We start from the raw sequence: 19,332 nt of genomic DNA, 5'->3' as shown, positions 1-19,332 counted from the left end.
GAATGAATGAAACCCCCATCTAGCGGCGATGATAGGAATTTTGCCGGCTGCTGAAGCATGTCGCACTCCTCTGGGGCAATGATTAATGGCTGGCAAATTAAATGAAATGATATTGGAGAGTGTTTTCACGGTGATTTGGCAATCAGTCCGTTTATTATTTAGATTTTAATATTTGTTCTTTTCTTTGCTGGTTGCTTTACGTCGCACCGAAACAGATAGGTCTTATGGCGACGATGAGATAGGGAAGGGCTAGGACTAGAAGTAAGCGGCCGTGGTCTTAATTAAGGTACAGCCCCAGCATTTGCCTGGTGTGAAAATGGGAAACCACGGAAAAACCATCTTCAGGGCTGCCGACAGTGGGGTTCGAACCCACTATCTCCCGGATGCAAGCTCACCGCGTGGCCCTAACCGTACAGCCAACTTGTCTGGTATTGGAGAGTGTTGCTGGAATGAAATATGACAGGGAAAACCGGATAACCCGGAGAAAAACCTGTTCCCCCCGCTTTGTCCAGCACAAATTTCACATCGAGTGACCGGGATTTGAACCACGGAATCAAGCAGTGATAGGCAGGCGCACTGCCACCTGAGCCACGGAGGCTCTTCTAAGAATAGTAACAATAATGTTGTGTATTTGCCATTTTGGAAGATCTGACCAAAATGTACGCACAGCTACGGCGATTCTATATACCACAAGACATTAAAATGTCTTTCGAAACCTCTATATGATTCAGTCTTCAAGTGTTTTAATTCAGCAGTTGGTCTTCCATTCGAAATAATATTATTCCTTATTAAATTTGCATTATTCTAGGGAACTGTTTAAAAGGCACTCTATAACACTGCAACAATCATAGAAGTGTTCTTCGCTAGTCAATTTAGAAGCCATGCATGAGGAGTGTAGGTGAAGGAAGAAAAAACACCGTTTGCTTTGTGGCTAACCGGCAAATAACTCCAAGCGCGACAAAGCCTCACCATGGTACGGAATCACTTAAGTGCCCCCCCCCCCCCACACACACACACACTAGTTACATTAAACGTTAAAGGTTGAGAAACTTGATTACACTTTCAAGATTTTCCGACTCACGGGTTTGATGTCGTATCAAACATGTCAGGTCAAATTAAATTTATTGGTACCCAAGCACTGATTTTAAATGAGCAACTTGTCGCATTTTACACGCACTGCTTCAGTCCTCAACGGAATTATGCATTACAAAAAGCTGCGACATTAAACGAATTAAGAATACGTTAGGTATTGTCTTATCAGTGACAATGTTTGTCTCTGCTTGTGCGGTGAACCTGATATCAGAGAGTCAAAAAAGGCCAAGTTAAAATCATTTTGTTCTATTCATGGGGTAGAAAGATATGATAGCTTCATTGTATTTCCGGAATTAATGTTACATGTTGTAAGGGTTCTTCAACAAGTAGAAGAAGATGCAGATAGTTCGTTCGTAATCTGTTTACCCTCCAGGGTCGGTTTTTCCCTCGGACTCGGCGAGGGATCTCACCTCTACCGCCCAAAGACTTTGGGTCGGGGGATACAACTGGGGAGAATGACCAGTAACTCGCCCAGCCGGCCTCACCTGCTATGCTGAACAGGGGCCTAGTGGAGGGATGGGAAGGTTGGATGGGACAGGCAAGGAAGAGGGAAGGAAGCGGCCGTGGCCTTAAGTTAGGTACCATCCCGGCTTTTGCCTGGAGGAGAAGTGGGAAACCATGGAAAACCACTTCCAGGATGGCTGAGATGGGAATCGAACCCACCTCTACTCAGTTGACCTCCCGAGGCTGAGTGGACCCCGTTCCAGCCCTCGTACCACTTTTCAAATTTCGTGGCAGAGCCGGGAATCGAACCCGGACCTCCAGGGGTGGCAGCTAATCACGCTAACCACTACACCAGGGGCTGGTGGACCATCCGGTATAATAAGGAATATGCCTAAGATTTTTTTTTCTGTATATTGCCGGCGACAACACCGGTAAAGCATACCATATGCAATGTATGTAACTCATCATTGAGAATCATGCATATCATTACTGAATGTCAACTGCACAATCAATGGCGAAAGTACCACAGTATTCTTAACGAGCTCCAAAAGGCACTGAACTCTCCTTCGCTATGCCTCCAAATTATTAATTTTTTGAAGATTCTTGTTTATATTACCAAGTATGAAGATAGTCCGCCTCTGTGGTGTAGTGGTTAGTGTGATTAGTGGTACGAGCGATGGAACGGGGTCCACTCAGCCTCGGGAGGTCAACTGAGTAGAAGGGGGTTCGATTCCCTCCTCAGCCATCCTGGAAGTGGTTTTCCGTGGTTTCCCACTTCTCCTCCAGGCGAATGCCGGGATGGTACCTCACTTAAGGCCACGGCCGCTTCCTTCCCTCTTCCTTGTTCATCTTTTCCAAACTTTCCATCCCCCCACAAGGCCCCTGTTCAGCATAGCAGGTGAGGCCGCCCGGGCGAAGTACTGGTCATCCTCTCCAGTTGTATCCCAGACCCGGAGCTGAAGCTCCAGGACACTGCCCTTGAGGCGGTAGAGGTGGGATCCCTCTCTGAGTCCGAGGGAAAAACCGACCCTGGAGGGAAAAACCGATTACGAACGAACGAACGATATGAAGAGAATTTTTTCACAGGTTGTATGTTCAATGTAAGCCTTTTGTTTGCGTAAAACTGTAAATTGTTTAGATATTTTTACATTTAATGTAAGTCGCGATATGACCATCGAGTTAAAGCTACTATAAACATTTAAATTAAAAACCGGTAAAATTCACGCTACGCCCCTGCGTATAGCCAACTTCAACAGCGATATTCTAAACAACCACCGCATTTGAGCACCTTAAATAATCGCCGGACTGAGCTGGGATTAAATCCACCAACTTGGGCCAAGAAAGCCAGGTTCACTCGGCCTAGGCTGGAAAATTCCCTACGACAGATATTACAATCACAAGCACCACCAGATCGCACAGAGTGCAAATTAGAAAGTTCAGTACAGATGACGTAAGAACAGAGGGTTCAGGGAGTAGCAGCGCAGCAGCTACTACATGTCTAAATGTAAACCTTCACTCCCCCATCAGATCTTTTATGCAATAAATGCAATAATAGCATTTTTTCTTATTGGATTTACGTCGCACCGACCCAGATAGGTCTTACGGCGATTATAGGACAGGAAAGGGCTAGGAGTGGGAAGGAAGCGGCCGTGGCCTTAATTAACTTACATCCCCAGCATTTGCCTGGTGCGAAAATGGGAAACCACGGAAAACCATCTTCAGGGCTGCCAACAGTGGGGTTCGAACCCACTATCTCCCGAATACTGGATACTGGCCGCACTTAAGCGACTGCAGCTATCGATCTCGGTAATAATAGGATTAGGAGATATAGGAGATATAGGAGATATAAGCTGGTATTTGATAATTTTAATCAAATGAAAAAATCCACAACTTCTTTCCAGTCAGTAGAACCAGGTCAGGGTCCGCCTCTGTGGTGTAGTGGTTAGCGTGATTAGATGCCACCCCCGGAGGCCCGGGTTCGATTCGCGGCTCTGCCACGTAATTTGAAAAGTGGTACGAGGGCTGGAACGGGGTCCACTCAGCCTCTGGAGGTCAACTAAGTAGAGGTGGGTTCGCTTCCAACCTCAGCCATCCTGGAAGTGGTTTTCCGTGGTTTCCCACTTCTCCTCCAGGCGAATGCCGGGATGGTACCTCACTTAAGGCCACGGCCGCTTCCCTCCCTCTTCCTTGCCTATCCCTTCCAATCTTCCCATCCCTCCACAAGGCCCCTGTTCAGCATGGCAGGTGCGGCCGCCTGGGTGAGGTACTGGTCATACTCGCCAGTTATATCCCCCGACCAAGAGTCTGAAGCTCCAGGACATCGCCCTTGAGGCGGTAGAGGTGGGATCCCTCGCTAAGTCCGAGGGAAAAACCGAGCCTGGAGGGTAAACAGATGATGATGATGATGATGAGAACCAGGTCAGGAATGGAATGAATGAAGCTCCCATCTAGCGGTGAGGATAGGAATTGTGTCGGCTGCCGAAGAATGTTGCACTCCTCTGGGGCAATGATTAATGAATGACGTATGAAATGAAATTATATTGGAGAGTGTTGCTAAATCCTGTCCCGCATTCGCATTGTCCAGCACAAATCTCAAATGGAGTGGCCCGGATTTGAACCACCGAACCCAGCGGTGAGAGGTCGGCGTGCTGCTGCCTGAGGCACGGAGGCTTAAAAATTGTCAATGAATGTTATAAAAACAATTAGGCTATTTTCACCACTTTACCATAGTTTATAAGCTTCAGAACAAACATAATCTAGGTATTTCAAACCACTTATACAGGGTTGTTCAGCTAAGTTGTTCACCTCGAATAACTCGGATACGGTTAAAGATATTGACATTCAGTTTTCACATTTAGTAATGGTACCAAGGAGCTCATAATCTGACTTACAGTACATTTTCTTGGCCTCAATAACTTCTGAGATAATCACACTAACTTCGTTTCCATGAATGGAACTACACTGTTTTCTACACATAGCCTTAAGCCTACAAATATTACAAATTTAGGACCGTGATTATTTTGAGAGTCCGCCTCTGTGGTGTAGTGGTTCGTGTGATTAGCTGCCACCCCCAGAGGCCCGAGTTCGATTCCCGGCTCTGCCACGAAATTTGAAAAGTGGTACGAGCGATGGAACGGGGTCCACTCAGCCTCGGGAGGTCAACTGAGTAGAGGGGATTCCATTCCCACCTCAGCCGTCCTGAAAGAGGTTTTTCGTGGTTTCCCACTTCTCCTCCAGGAAAATGACGGAATGGTACCTAACTTAAGGCCACGGCCGCTTCCTTCCGTCTTCCGTCCCCCCCCCCCCTCTCTTCCAATCTTCCCATCCCCCTGTTCAGCATAGCAGATGAGGATGCCTGGGCGAGGTACTGGTCATCGTCCCCAGTTGTATCCCCGACCCAGAATCTGAAGCTCCAGGACACGGCCCTTGAGGCGGTAGAGGTGAGATCCCTCGCTGAGTCCGAGGGAAAAACCGACCCTGGAGGGTAAAGAGATTAAGAAGGAGGAGAAGAAGGAGATTATTTTGGAAATCGGAGTAACATTTCTCAAGAAAATGTAATGTATTTAAACGTGCTCCATTTACCAGTTGGGGAGGTCCAATATTGTTGCGAGGGCGTGCAGTTATAAAAAGAAATGGCCACTACCTCCCGGGCACTCGAGCCCTCAAATGATAACGAAAACAACACATACAGTCGAACCTCGATATCTCGAATCACATAGGGAGACACATTTTATTTCGAGTTATGGAGAATTCCCCTTTTTGAGCATGTATAGCACATAATCGAATCAAGTATTTAACCATATAGAACCGCGTGGTTTGAGGCACGTAGCTGTGAGCTAGCATTCGGGAGATAGTGGGTTCGAATCTCACTGTCGGCAACCCTGCAGATGGTTTTCCGTGATTTCCCATTTTCGCACCAGGCTGTACCTTAATTAAAGCCACGGTCGCTTCCTTCCCGCTCCTAGCCCTTTCCTATCCCATACTCGCCACAAGACCTATCTGTGTCGGAGCGACGTAAAGCAAATTCAGAAAGAAAAAAAAAAGAAATGGCGTATGGCTTTTAGTGCCGGGAGTGTCCGAAGACAAGTTCGGCTCGCCAGGTGCAGGTCTTTCTATTCGACACCCGTAGGTGACCTGCGCGTCGTGATGAGGATGAAATGATGATGAAGACAGCACGTACACCCAGCCCCCGTGCCATTGGAATTAACCAATTACGGTTAAAATCCCCGACCCGGCCGGGAATCGAACCCGGGACCCTCTGAACCGAAGGCCAGTACGCTGACCGTTCAGCCAAAGAAAAAAAACTCAAAGTTCATGATCATTTTTCTTCCGGTACAACACTTATTATAGCAACTATTCGAAAACATAATACATGGACTAGAGGAACATAAGTTTACTTTCTTTCACATAGTTTTCAACAGCAGTTTTTGCTGTGAGAACACTATCATTTACAATCGAAGAACAGTAACGTCTGGTCTGCTGACTGTACAGAAGAGGGCTCAAGCAGCTCTCCAACTGCCTATGGTCAACACACCAGGGATGAACATGTAAGCCACTATGTAAGCCTACTGAGGTCGGTCGGGAGGACGTACTGTACAAAAAAAAAATGCTGGATTGCAGAGTTGATGTCGAACAAAATTCGAATTACAGAATATTTCTTTCTTGTAGGTAGGAAAAATTTCCTTTAAGAAATCGAAAAATTGGCCTAATGGAATTCCGGGTAATAGAGAGATAAATACAGCGTGTATATGTGATGATGTTGCAGACTTTGAGGGATGATGGAAAATGGCAAATGGATCAATTTGAGATCAGGAACCGTAGTCCGTAATCCAAGTTGTTTAACGTCCGTCCGTTCTTAATGGACGCCGGGGTGTCAGAATTTCGTCCCGCAGTATTTCCTTAACTTGATTTCTTCTTGTGGGGCCATGTGAAAAGCCTTGTGTATGAGACATCTGTCGAGACTGAAGAGGATCTCTTGGCAGGAATTCTCGCTGCCTGCGACGCTGTTCATGCGACTCCGGGGATATTTGAACGTATACGACAGAACATTGTGCTACGATGCCATGCCTGCATTGACGCAGGGGGACGCCATTTCGAACATTTGTTGTAAATGGAGCAGCTTTTGATACTTGTGCTGGTAAACGGACTTAAATGAGTAGAATTTTGCTTAACTTTTGACTCGATCGTTTCCGGAATTTGGTTCCTTATCTCAAATTGATCCATTGCCGTCCTTCATCATCCCTGTAAGTTTGTAACATCATTACGGATACACCCTGTATACGTGAAGAATAGGACTAACGGAGGGGAAATTGAAGTTGTTTCTAGATACTGAAAATTAGACTAATGGAGGTTCAGCTGTAACACTGTTGAGGAAAAATATTCCGCTCTTATCTGACAGTGCAGGAGTAATAAAGGGGCTGCCTGGCCGAGGCGGTAACGGCGTGCTCGGTTCGCCCGGAAGGACGTGGGTTCGAATCCCCGTCAGGAAGTCGTAAAAATTTAAGAAACGAGATTTTCACTTCCGGAGGTGCATATGGCCCTGAGGTTCACTCAGCCTACACCAAAAATGAGTACCATGTTAATTCCTGCGGGCAAAGGCGGCCGGGCGTAGAGCCAACCACTCTACCCCATTACGTGCCGAGGTTAACAATGGTGGAAGCCTTTACCTTCCACTCCTCCAAGGGCCTTCATGGCCTGTACGGAGGTGACTTTCCTTTTTTTTTTTTTTTTTTTTTTTTTTTTGCAGAAGTAATAACTTGCAAGGAATGAGCGTTCCTAAAAGACTCGAAATGTTTTTTTTTTCAATTCACCACTTTCACTAAAGCTCGACTCGTTCCGCTGCTGGTACAGTTCCTTGCCGATAGATACCCAGGTGGTGCGCTTAACTTCAGCTCGTGACACAGATTCATAATTAAGCTAAGGAAGCGTTTTCGTTGTACGAATCACACACTTACGAGAGACTTATCCGTCTTCGAGTTCTGGATATCATAATGTCCATATCCAAAGTGTCACACAATGTCCAGTTCACATAGGCTACGAAGCTTGAGCTGCTAATAGAAAACACACTCATTTTCATAAAAACCAGAACACCTTGAAAGACTAGAGATAGAAAGTTCATATTCACAGGACATGTGCACTAGTAACTTGTGTTCTGAAGAAATGATTAGCATTTGAATCATGTCGGCCCTCAGGTTCAAGATCAACATCGATATTTCGGCACACCACCACCGACTGGTAAAATGTACCTGCGGCTCTTGTTGTAGCTATAAACGCAAGGTAATGGATCAGTGTGACTTAAGCAGACGTGCAGGATGCCTCGCAGACGTATGCGAGAACTGTACCGTCAAATGAGTGAGTTTGAAAGAGGTCACGTTATCGGCATGAGAGAACGTGATGCATCCATAGGGGAAATTGCTGCTCGTGTGGGACGAAGTATGTCGTCATTGCAATGGGTGTGTACAGAATGGTTCAGAGAAGGCCGTAGAACACGGCGAGATGGGTCTGGTCGCACCACCCAGAACCCCCGCCCATCGGAGAAGATCGACACCGCGTCCGAATGGCATTGCAGGACAGATCTGCGTCCTGCTCGGCTCTGACGTAACAGTAGAACAGTGTACCACATCGTGCACGATCAGGAGTGACAGTACGTCGCCGTTTATTGCGGGCTGGGTTACTCCGGTAACCCACTTCTCCGCTTACCTTTGACTAATGTGCATAAACATGTTAGACTGCAACGGTGTATGGAACGACGTCACTGGGGACAGGAATGACAGCAGATAGTGTTTTCGGACGAATCCAGATTCTGTTTGTTTGAAAATGATGGCCGCATTTTGGTTTGCCGCACACAGGGGGAGAGGCATCACATTGACTGCATTCGCACAAGACATACAGCGCCAACTCAAGGCCTTATGGTGTGGGGGGCTATTGGATACAACCGCAAATCACAGTTGGTACGTTTCCAGGGCACTGCGACCAGTTTGACCTAGGTGAATGACATCCTGCAACCCGTAACCATACCCTTTCTGCACGACACCCCAGACGCCATACTTCAGCAGGACAATGCGCGACCACATGTGGTTGCTCGAACACGTGCCTTCTTGTTGTCACAGGATGTCAGACTGTTGCGCTGACCCGCCCGATCACTGGACTTGTCGCCAATCGAAAATGTGTGGGATATGGTGAAACGACGGGTGCGACGCTGTGACCCAGTGCCAACCACCAAAGGCGAACTGTGGAACCAGGTGAATGCAGCATGGATGGCTATACCCCAGGACGACATTTGCGCCCTATACGTGTCGATGCGATCACGCATGGAACAAGTTATTAGTGCCCATGGAGGACCCAGTGACTACTAGGCAACAGGACACTTGCTGAACCTAGGTGACTGAAATACTAGTCGTTTCTGCAAAACATACTAATGAACATGTCCTGTGAATATGAACTTCCGACCTCTAGTCTTTCAAAGTGTTCTGTTTCTTATGAATATGCGTGTATTATCCGCAGGAGGAGGATGGTTGTTTAATGTTGCCTCGAATAAGAAAGGTTCTTGTTTCGGCAATGATAAAATAGGAAAGGGATAGAACTTGGAAGGGAATGACCATGACTTTGAATAATCACTTGCTTGGTGTGAAAATGGGAAACCACGGTAAAAACATCTTCAAGGCCACCGAAGGTAGGATATGAACACACCGTTTCATAAATGCAAGTTCACAGCTACGTGCTCAAATCGCGTAGCCATCTCGCTCGATTTTTGGACTCTGATAATTACCATTTTTTGAAATGCAACATGATATTCTTATTCAGAGCTTGATATTCTTCGCTCCACGGGGCGTGATAGACGAGTTGTCTCCTTTCCCTTTTATGAGTTGCTTCGCGACGCTTGGTTATCCGTATGAGCCACCTATCTCCGCAGAGTTAGGTGGTTTGTGAACTACCGATACCGGTGTGTTTTATTGCGCTCCTCTGTCGCGTTCACGATGCACCGACACAGATTGGTCTTATGGCGACTATGGAACAGGAAAGGGCTAAGAGTGGGAAGGAAGCAGCCGTGTCCTTAATTAAGGTACAGCCCCAGCATTTGTCTGGTGTGAAAATGGGAAAAAAACTGTAATTCATCTTCTGGGCTGCCGACAGTGGGGTTCGAACCTACTATCTCCCGAATACTGGACACTAATCGCACTTATCCGACTGCAGCTATCTTTTTTTTTTGACTTTTTTATTTTTACTGATATTTTCTTATTTATTCTCATTCTTTCCTTGTTTTAGTTTCATTTTCTGCTTAAGGACGACACACACACCCAGTCCCCGAGCCAGCGGATATAACCAATTAAGATTAAAATCCCCGACATGGCCGGGAATCGAACCCGGGGCTCCTTGAACCAAAGGCCAACACGCTAACCATTCAGCCATGGAGCCGGACAACTATCGAGCTCCATGATAGACGAGTAACATTGTAACTAGCTTCTCACCAAGGCCACCACGGGTCGAATCCCGGACAATGACAATGTAACTGGCTTCTCACCAAGGCCACCACGGGTCGAATCCCGGACAAAGGATGTTGTTTATTTGAAATTAAATGTCATGTCCCCGTGGGTCGGACTGCATGTAACACTGGTTGTCCCGTGGCCAAGATTACAGGATTTCAACAGTTCCGTAAAACATAAAGCTTGTTTTTCATTCTTCGCATGACGCAAAGGTAGACTATCCATCTTCAGAGGACAAGGTTTTCCATTAGCAGGTAACGTATCAACAACTTACAGAGCTCGATAGCTGCAGTCGCTTAAGTGCGGCCAGTATCCAATATTCGGGAGATAGCGGGTTCGAACCCCACTGTCGGCAGCCCTGAAGATGGTTTTCCGTGGTTTCCCATTTTCGCACCAGGCAAATGCTGGGGATGTACCTTAATTAAGGCCACGGCCACTTCCTTCCCGCTCCTAGCCCTTTCCTGTCCCATCGTCGCCATAAGACCCATCTGAGACGGTGCGACGTAAAGCAACTTGTTAAAAAGGATATCAACAACTTTGTCTTTTCTCGACCTCGCAGTGGAACTAGAATGCCGCAACGACGGGAGGAACCCCGCCCTTTCAGGATTACATTACGCAACGCCTCAGCGCAACTTCACACATGATGAGCTTTCCTCCAATGTTGCTTAAGAAAGTACTATAATCCTTTAAGCCGGACCCACGGTCCAGGAGTGACGTGTCTGAATCTCACCCAAAGGCCTCAGGTTGGATTTCCGACCAGGCCAGGGGTTTTCACCCGGACCTGAGGATTTGTTCGATGTCCACTCAGACTACGTGATTGCAACTGAAGAGCTACCTGACGGTGAGCTGGCGACCCCGGTCTAGAAAACCAATAACAACGCCGAGAGGATTCGTCGCATTGACCATGCATTACCTCATAACCTTCGTGATGAGCAGCAGACGCTCGGTAGGCCAAGGCCAACAGGGTTGTATCACCATGAGGCGGGGAGGGCGGGGGGTAAATAATTATTTAAACATTGTGGGCTACGGGAGAGAGGAAGAGCCTTGTTTCAATGTTGTCTTAGACGGTACTGTACTTCTTAAACAATGTAGGTTACGGAGAGGCTGAAGTGAATTGCTCCAATGTTGTTTTACAACGTCCTATTTTGAACAATGTGGGCTACGGAGGAGCGGAAGCACATCGCATGAAATAATAGCATGGGCATGGCCACGAATATCGTGAGGCCGTGCCGCTTACATCATCCAGTTATTATTCTGCCAAGAAGCTCAGGTAAAGATAACGACCTTGCGCAGACGTTCACACACACATGGGTCTATTTTAGGTTCAAATGCCAGCAGTGAGTTAGAATAAAATGATACGAGCATTTGGATTAATTCAATCAGCATAGCTTAGTTGTACACACACTGTGTCGAACGTCTTATATTTATATTCTTCAAAACAGTATGGTAAGAGGAACACTCAACTTCTACCATCAGAAACTTCAGTTAAACAGTTTTTTACGGAGCTCGATAGCCGCAGTCGCTTAAGTGCGGCCAGTATCCAGTAATCGGGAGATAGTGGATTCGAACCCCAGTGTCGACAGCCCTGAAAATGTTTTTCCGTGGGTTTCCATTTTCACACCAGGCAAATGCTGGGGCTGTACCTTAATTAAGTCCACGGCCGCTTCCTTCCCATTCCTAGGCCTTTCCTATCCCATCGTCGCCAAAAGAACTATCTGTGTCGGTGCGACGTAAAGCAAATAGCAAAAAAAAAAATATTTTATAAAAAATGCTATTTGTTCGGGGCGTCGACCTATAGAGATCTTTTGCCCCTACTTCCACCATGTGACATGAACCCGCGTGTAATGGGAATGGAGGAAGTGTAGAGTGTTGAATGTGATGAAAGGAACGTTAAGGACAAGACAAACACCTCATTCCCCAGGTCATGGATATTAATGATTTACAATTAAAAGCCCCTGACCCAGCCGGGAATCGAACCCGGGGACGTCGGGTAATAGCCCGACACGTTGACCCCTACACCGCGGGGCTGGACAGTTTAAAAGTTACTTAGATACCAGACGGTTATACGACACGATGTCCGCGAATCAGTGCATCCATCGACTTATTCCTCAGTGATATCGATTCTTGCATGGATGGCGTCGACTGTTGAGTAGTATACCCAAAACAGAGTGTCACGTTTTCTTCTCAGTATTGTTGCTGTTATTTGTGTCAGTCCGTAGACTACCATGTGACCTTGCCGCGGTGGGGAGGCTTGCGTGAAGCAGATAGCCGAGCCGCAGGTGCAACCATATCGGATGGGTATCTGTTGAGAGACCAGACTAAGAAATGGTTCATCGAAAGGGGGGTAGCAGACTTTCGGAAGTTGCAAGGGCGGCAGTCTAGATGATTGACTGACATGGCCTTATAATAATACTCAACATGGCTTAGCTGTGTTGATACTGCTACACGGCTGAAAGCAACGTGAAATTACAGCCGTAACTAACTCCCGAGGACATGCAGCTCTCTCTGTATGAATGATGTACTGATGATGGCTTCCTCCCGGGTAAAATATTCCGGAGGTAAACTAGTCCCCCATTCGGATCTCCGGGTGGGGACTACACGAGAGTGGGCGATCATCAGGAAGATGGATACTGACATTCTGCGAGTCGGAGCGTGGAATGTTAGAAGTTTGAATCGTTATGGTAGATTAGAGAATCTGAAAGGGAGATGGATAGACTAAAGTTAGATGTAGTTGGTATAAGTGAAGTACGTTGAAAGGAAGAACAGGATTTTTGGTCAGGCGACAACCGAATTATCAACACAAAATCAAACATGGGAAATGCAGGAGTTGGTTTAATAATGAATAAGAAAATAGGGCAGCGGGTAAGCTACTACGACCAGCATAGTGAAATAATTATTATCGTCAAGGGAGACACCAAACCAATGCCCACCACAATAGTGCAGGTCTATATCTCTACTTGTTCAGCGGATGATGAGGAAATCGAAAGAACATATGAAGAGATAGAAGATTTAATACAACATGTAAAAGGTGACGAGAATCTAATTGTGATGGGAGACTGGAATGCAGTGGTAGGCCAAGGAAGAGAAGGTAATACAGTAGAAGAATTACGACTGGGACAAAGGAACGAAAGAAGAAGTCGGCTGGTTGAATTTTGCACTGATCATAATTTAGTTCTTACCAATACTTAGTTCAAACACACAAACGACGGCTTTATTCGTGGAAGAGACATGGAGACAGTGGAAGGTATCAAATATACTACATAATGATTAGGCAGAGATTTAAAAACCAGGTGTTGGATTGCAAAACTTTACCAGGAGCAGACGTGGACTCTGACCACAACTTGTTGGTCATGAAATGCCATCTGAAGCTGAGGAAATTGAAGAAAGGAAAGAATGCAAAAAGATGGGATCTAGACAAGTTGAAAGAAAAGAGCGTGAGGGATTGTTTCAAGGAATATGTTGCAAAAGAGCTAAATGAAAAGGCTGAAGGAAACACAATAGAGGAAGAGTGGATAGTCATGAAAAATGAAGTCAGAAGGGCTGCTGAAGAAATGTTAGGAAGGAAGAAAATATCAACTAAGAATCAGTGGATAACTCAGGAGATACTAGACCTGATTGATGAACGACAAAAATACAAGAATGCCCAGAAATGAAGAAAGCAGAAAAGAATACAGGCGATTAAAGAATGAAGTGGATAGAAAGTGCAAGGTAGCTGAGGAAGTCTGGCTGAAAGAGAAGTGCAAGGATGTCGAGGGTTGTATGGTCCTAGGAAAGGTAGATGCTGCATACAGGTAAATCAAGGAAACCTTTGGAGAAAGGAAATCTAGGTGTATGAATATTGAGAGCTCAGAAGGAAAGCGACTTCTAGGGAAAGAAGACAAAGCAGAAAGATGGCGGGAACATATCCAACAGTTGTATCAAGGTGAAGATGTAGATAATTGGGAATGGAACAAGAAGAGGCTGTTGATGCTGATGAAATGGGAGACCCAGTTTTGAGGTCAGAGTTTGACAGAGCTGTGAGCGACCTAAATAGGAACAAGGCACCTGGAATTGATGACATTCCCTCTGAATTACTGACTGCCTTAGGAGAAACCAGCATGGCAATGTTATTCCATTTTGTGTGTAAGATGTATGAGATACGAGAAGTCCCAACCGATTTTCGGGAGAATGTTGTTACACCTATTTCCAAGAAAGCCGGTGCTGACAGGTGTGAAAACTATCGCACCATTAGTTTAGTAGCTCATGCCTGCAAAATGTTAACACGTATTATTTACGGAAGAATGGAAAAACAAGTTGCAGCTGAGTTGGGAGAAGATAAATTTGGCTTCAGAAGAAATGTAGGAAAACGTGAAGCAATCCTGACTTTACGTCTGAACTTAGAGGATCGAATTAAGAAGGACAAGCTCACAGACGTGGCATTCGTAGATCTAGAAAAGGCATTAGATAATGTTGATTGGACCAAGCTATTTAAAATTCTGAAGGTGACTGGGATCAGATAACGTGAACGAAAAATTATCTACAATCTGTATAAAAATCAGTCTGCAGTGATAAGAATCGAGGTCTTTGAAAAAGAAGCCACAATCCAAAAAGGAGTGAGGCAAGGCTGCAGTTTGTCCCCCTCCTTTTCAATGTTTACATAGTGTAGAACAGGCAGTAAAGGAAATCAAAGAGGAATTTGGAAAGGGAATCACAATCCAAGGAAAGGAAATCAAAACCTTGAGATTTGCTGATGATATTGTTATTTTATCTGAGACTGCAGAAGATCTCGAGAAGCTGCTGAATGGTACTGAAGAAGTCTTGGGTAAGGAGTAAAAGATGAAAATAAGTAAGTCCACAACAAAAGTAATGGAGTGCAGTAGAACGAAGGCAGGTGATGCAGGAAGTATTAAATTAGTAAATGAATTCTTAAAGGAAGTAGATGAATATTGTTACTTGGGTAGTAAAATAACTAACGATGGCAGAAGTAAGGTCATAAAATGCAGATTAGCACAAGCAAGGAAGAGCTTTCTCCAGAAAAGAAATTTGGTCACTTCAAACATTGATATAGGAATTAGAAAAATGTTTTGGAAGACTTTTGTGTGGAGCGTGGCATTGTACGGAAGTGAAACATGGACGATAACTAGCTCAGAAAGAAAGAGAATAGAAGCTTTTGAAATGTGATGTTACAGAAGAATGCTGAAGGTGAGATGGATAGATCGAATCACAAATGAAGAGATACTGAATCGAATTGGCGAGAGGAGATCGATTAGGATAAATTTGACGAGAAGAAGAGATAGAATGATAGGACAAATCTTAAGACACCCAGGACTTGTTCAGTTGGTTTTTGAAGGAAGTGTAGGTGGTAAGAACGGTAGGGGTAGACCAAGGTATGAATATGACAAGCAGATTAAAGCAGATGTAGGATGCAATAGTTACGTAGGAATAAAAATGTTAGCACAGGATAGGGTGGCATGGAGAGCTGCATCAAACCAGTGTATGGACTGATGACTCAAACAACAACAACAACAACGTCTACCCTAATGTGTTTTTTCATATTTAATATTCATGGCTTCGTCTTCTCCTACTGTTTTTATCACCTACACTTCCCTCAAACACCAACCAAATAAGTTCTGGGTATTTTAAGATATGTCCTATCATTCTCTCTCTTCTTCTCGTCAAATTTAGCCTAATCGATCTCCTCTCGCCAATTCGATTCAGTATCTCTTCATTTGTGATTCGATCTACCCATCTCATCTTCAGCATTCTGCTGTAACACCATATTTCATAGGCCTTTATTATGTACTAGTTATTTTTCATTTTCCACTTTCTTAAAATGCCACCTTCCAGAAGAAAGTCTTTAAAAACATCTTTCTAATTCCTATATCATTGTTCGAGATGAGGGCATTTCTTTTCTTAAGAACGTTCTTCCTTGCTGCTGCTAGTCCCCATTTTATATCCTCCTTCCTTCTGCCATCATTAGTTATTCTACTACCCACGTAACAGTATTCGTCTACTTTCTTTAAGACTTCACTTCCTAACCTAGTATCTCCTGCATCACCTGACTTCTTTAGACTGCACTACCTACTTTTGTTTTGGATCTATTTACATTCATCATGTACTCCTTCTTTTATTTAAATACTAATAAATTCAACACAGTTGTGACGTACCCATTCTTGCCCACAGATGTGTGACAAATTTGTGACGTGGCGGGTCACCTTAATTTTAATATAAATAAATAATACCTCATTGTTTCTCCATAAACAATATACCATGGGCGCCAGCCTTCGAGCTTATGGCTTGAAAACGATAGTTGATAATTAATAATGATAATAATAACACGCAATGAGACTCAATCTCCCAGGGTTGAAGTGACGGTACACTAACCATTAAGTACACTAACTTGGAAGTTAAGGATCATTAATAAGAATTTCAGAAAATACAAATTAAAACAGCTATTTATTAGGATGAAAAACGTGGCGTAACGGCGTATTAACGGAATCTGAACTTACGGAAGCAAAAGAAAAATTGAATGAAATAAACTCTAAGAAAATGAACTGTTACGCGAAGACTTGCAGTAATTTATGCCATTAGCTCTGGATGCAATCTTTGTAACAGCTGATCTTTGATGGATCTCTCGTACCGACGGCGTCATCTCTTATTGTGGATTCCAGTCCTACTTCTGCTTTGTGCATAGTACACTAGCTGTACTACGACTTTCCTGCCTTAATACTTCCTACTGTACTCCATACATAAAGTCGTAATGAGTCCTAATTTTAATAGCAAAACCACCATGGGTTACGTTCATGGAGAAAATACACTTGTATTCTTCCGTATTGCGGAACAGTAGCGTAACTAAATTCATAACAAAATCTCTCCTGCCCCATACCAGTCAAAACCGATCTCCCGTTGACTTTAACTCTCGTCATTGAGATAACAGGTCTCAATGAGAGTACATTTTGAGTAGTTAACTACTCAAATACGAAATGAACTAAGTTAAGATCTTCTCCGATGTCAAGACGTACAGCCCTCTTCCGATGATAGATTAGAATTGTCCTTCTAAGTAGTTGTAAGTAAAAGTGTCCTTCCAAGTAAGAGTGTCCTTCCAAGTGCCTGTCGTAGAAGTATATAGGGTCCAAAGTCTCCCCCCATCAACCATATCACATAGTCCAGTAAGATTTGATGTCTTACCCCATCTCCTATTCAGTGCTGTGAATCCATCATGATGCTTCATTGCGTCCATTCACAGAGGTTGAACTTTCCCGCGGAAACAAAGCGTCAGGCAGCGAACTTCGAAAAGTAGGCGCTAACAAGGTTTTAACTGCCTCTTCAGAATGTGAAGAGGGTAAGGTCTCTCGTAAGCTTGATGACGTACATTTCCTAGTAATGGGCTGAAATTAGCCTGCTGACTCCGTCCCCTGACTTCGGCTATTGGAAAATTTACTGCAAGCTATTAATACGAATGATGTCGAAATACTTTACTCAATAAGTCGTTCGTTCAGAATACGTTATAACCGCGATACAAAGAAATGAAATGATGATGTGAAATGGATGATTAAAACCCTATATATATGTAACAATTTTAAAATGGCCTACCAGTTATTAAATATATATGTATATATATATTTCAATTAATTACACAGTTCAATAATTTATTACATGCTGTGATGTTCCAAACATCACACAGTGTGAAACGAAACATTGTATGTTACAAGGGGAAACGTGTTTCACGCATTCATTTCGATACATCGAAATTTCAACAAACAAATAAACAAAAATTCATATTTTTTACAATGTTGCTTTACGTCCCACCGACATGGTGACGATGGCATAAGAAAGGGCTAGGAGTGGGAAGAAATCGACCATGGCCTTAATTAAGGCACGGTTCCAGCATTTGCCTGGTGAGGAAATGGGAAACCATGGAAAATCTTATTCGGGGCTGCCGACAGTGGGGTTTGAACTCACTGTCCCCCGAATGCAAGCTGATATCCATGTGACCCAAACCGCGCGGCCACGTGCTTGGTAAATAAGCAAATAAACAAACAAACAAACAAACAAACACACCCCATAGCATAACAGTCCTTAAGAGCCTTGGCCTCCAAAGCGACCACTGCTCAGCCACAGGCCTAAGGCCGCGTGGTCAGACCGACAAATCCCCTCGGCCGATATTTTAGCCTTCTAGACCTCGACCATCATATCACCGGCAGACAGCTCCTCATACAGGGTAATCTCGTAGGGTGGATATCGAACCAGCCCTCAGACCCAGGTAAAAATCGCTGACCTGGCAGGCAATTGAACCAGGGGCCCTGGGTGAGAAGCAGAATGCGGGGCCGCGGACAGCTCGACTTCTCAAAAACACATGTAAAATAACATTTTCAACCCTTTTTTAATAAATAACTATTTCAGTTCACGGCGCGTTTGCTAGGAAAGGGCGCCCTCGATCAAAAGGTAAACTTGGTCTAAATAACAGAACCACATATTTAACTGTACAATATCTGCAGTAAACCTACACTGAACAAGACAACATTCAACAAATTCAAATAATCTTAATTTGATGGACGGATGAGCCCATTCCCGAAATCCTTGGTATCAAACTGAGTACTGCCATCCACCTTTTCTTCTCAATTTTCTTTGTACACTTACTCTTTCTGGCCAGGTTTATGTCGGGTAAGATGTAGTGCTACCTCTCTTCTGACTTGGGCTAGATCAGTGGTATTGACACTTTTTGGTTGGCGTACCCTCAAAATCCAATTGTTTTAACTTCGTGTCCCCGAAGTACAAAAGAGTTGGGGGCCTGAAATTTAAGGTCGCATGCCCTTCCTGACACCACGGGATTTTCAGCTGAAAATCCCACCCTAGCAACACCAGGAATCAAACCACGGTCGTCGGGATGACATGCAAGCAGCTAAGCCGCTACACCACCGTGTTCCCCAGTCATAACAGTTGTGTATTGTATATACTGTATATCGTCGCTGGGCAAAGGAAACTCGTAACTCCCTCGGAGGAAACATTACTGTGCAAGCGGCTATACTATGTTGAATACACCGGTTCTCGTTCGCTCACCGCAGTTAAGCAACACTGGGCGTAGTCAGTACTTGGATGCGTGACCGCTTGGGAACACCGCCTGACGTTGGCTCAATTCACTTTTGTCCAGCCCCGCGGTATAGGGGACAACGCGTCCGCCTGTCACCTGGCGGCCCCGGGTTCGATTCCCGGCTGAATCAGGGGTTTTTAATTGTAAACTATTAAGATCCCTGGCCTGGGGGTTGGGTGTTTGTCTCGTCCTTAACGTTCCTTTCCTCACATTCAACACTTCACACTTCCGCAATTACAAATA

General features: G+C 44.7%; 1 pseudogene; it reads left to right on the top strand.

Annotated features, from left to right (window-relative positions):
• The first annotated feature begins 19,012 nt into the window (after nucleotides 1-19,012).
• On the top strand, nucleotides 19,013-19,131 carry LOC136865085 (5S ribosomal RNA; annotated as a pseudogene).
• The last annotated feature ends 201 nt before the right edge of the window (nucleotides 19,132-19,332 follow it).

Source organism: Anabrus simplex, chromosome 2, assembly GCF_040414725.1.
Source record: "Anabrus simplex isolate iqAnaSimp1 chromosome 2, ASM4041472v1, whole genome shotgun sequence".
Lineage (NCBI taxonomy): Eukaryota > Metazoa > Arthropoda > Insecta > Orthoptera > Tettigoniidae > Anabrus > Anabrus simplex.
The sequence above is the reverse complement of the archived record's forward strand: the minus strand, read 5'-3'. Positions and strand labels throughout refer to the sequence as shown.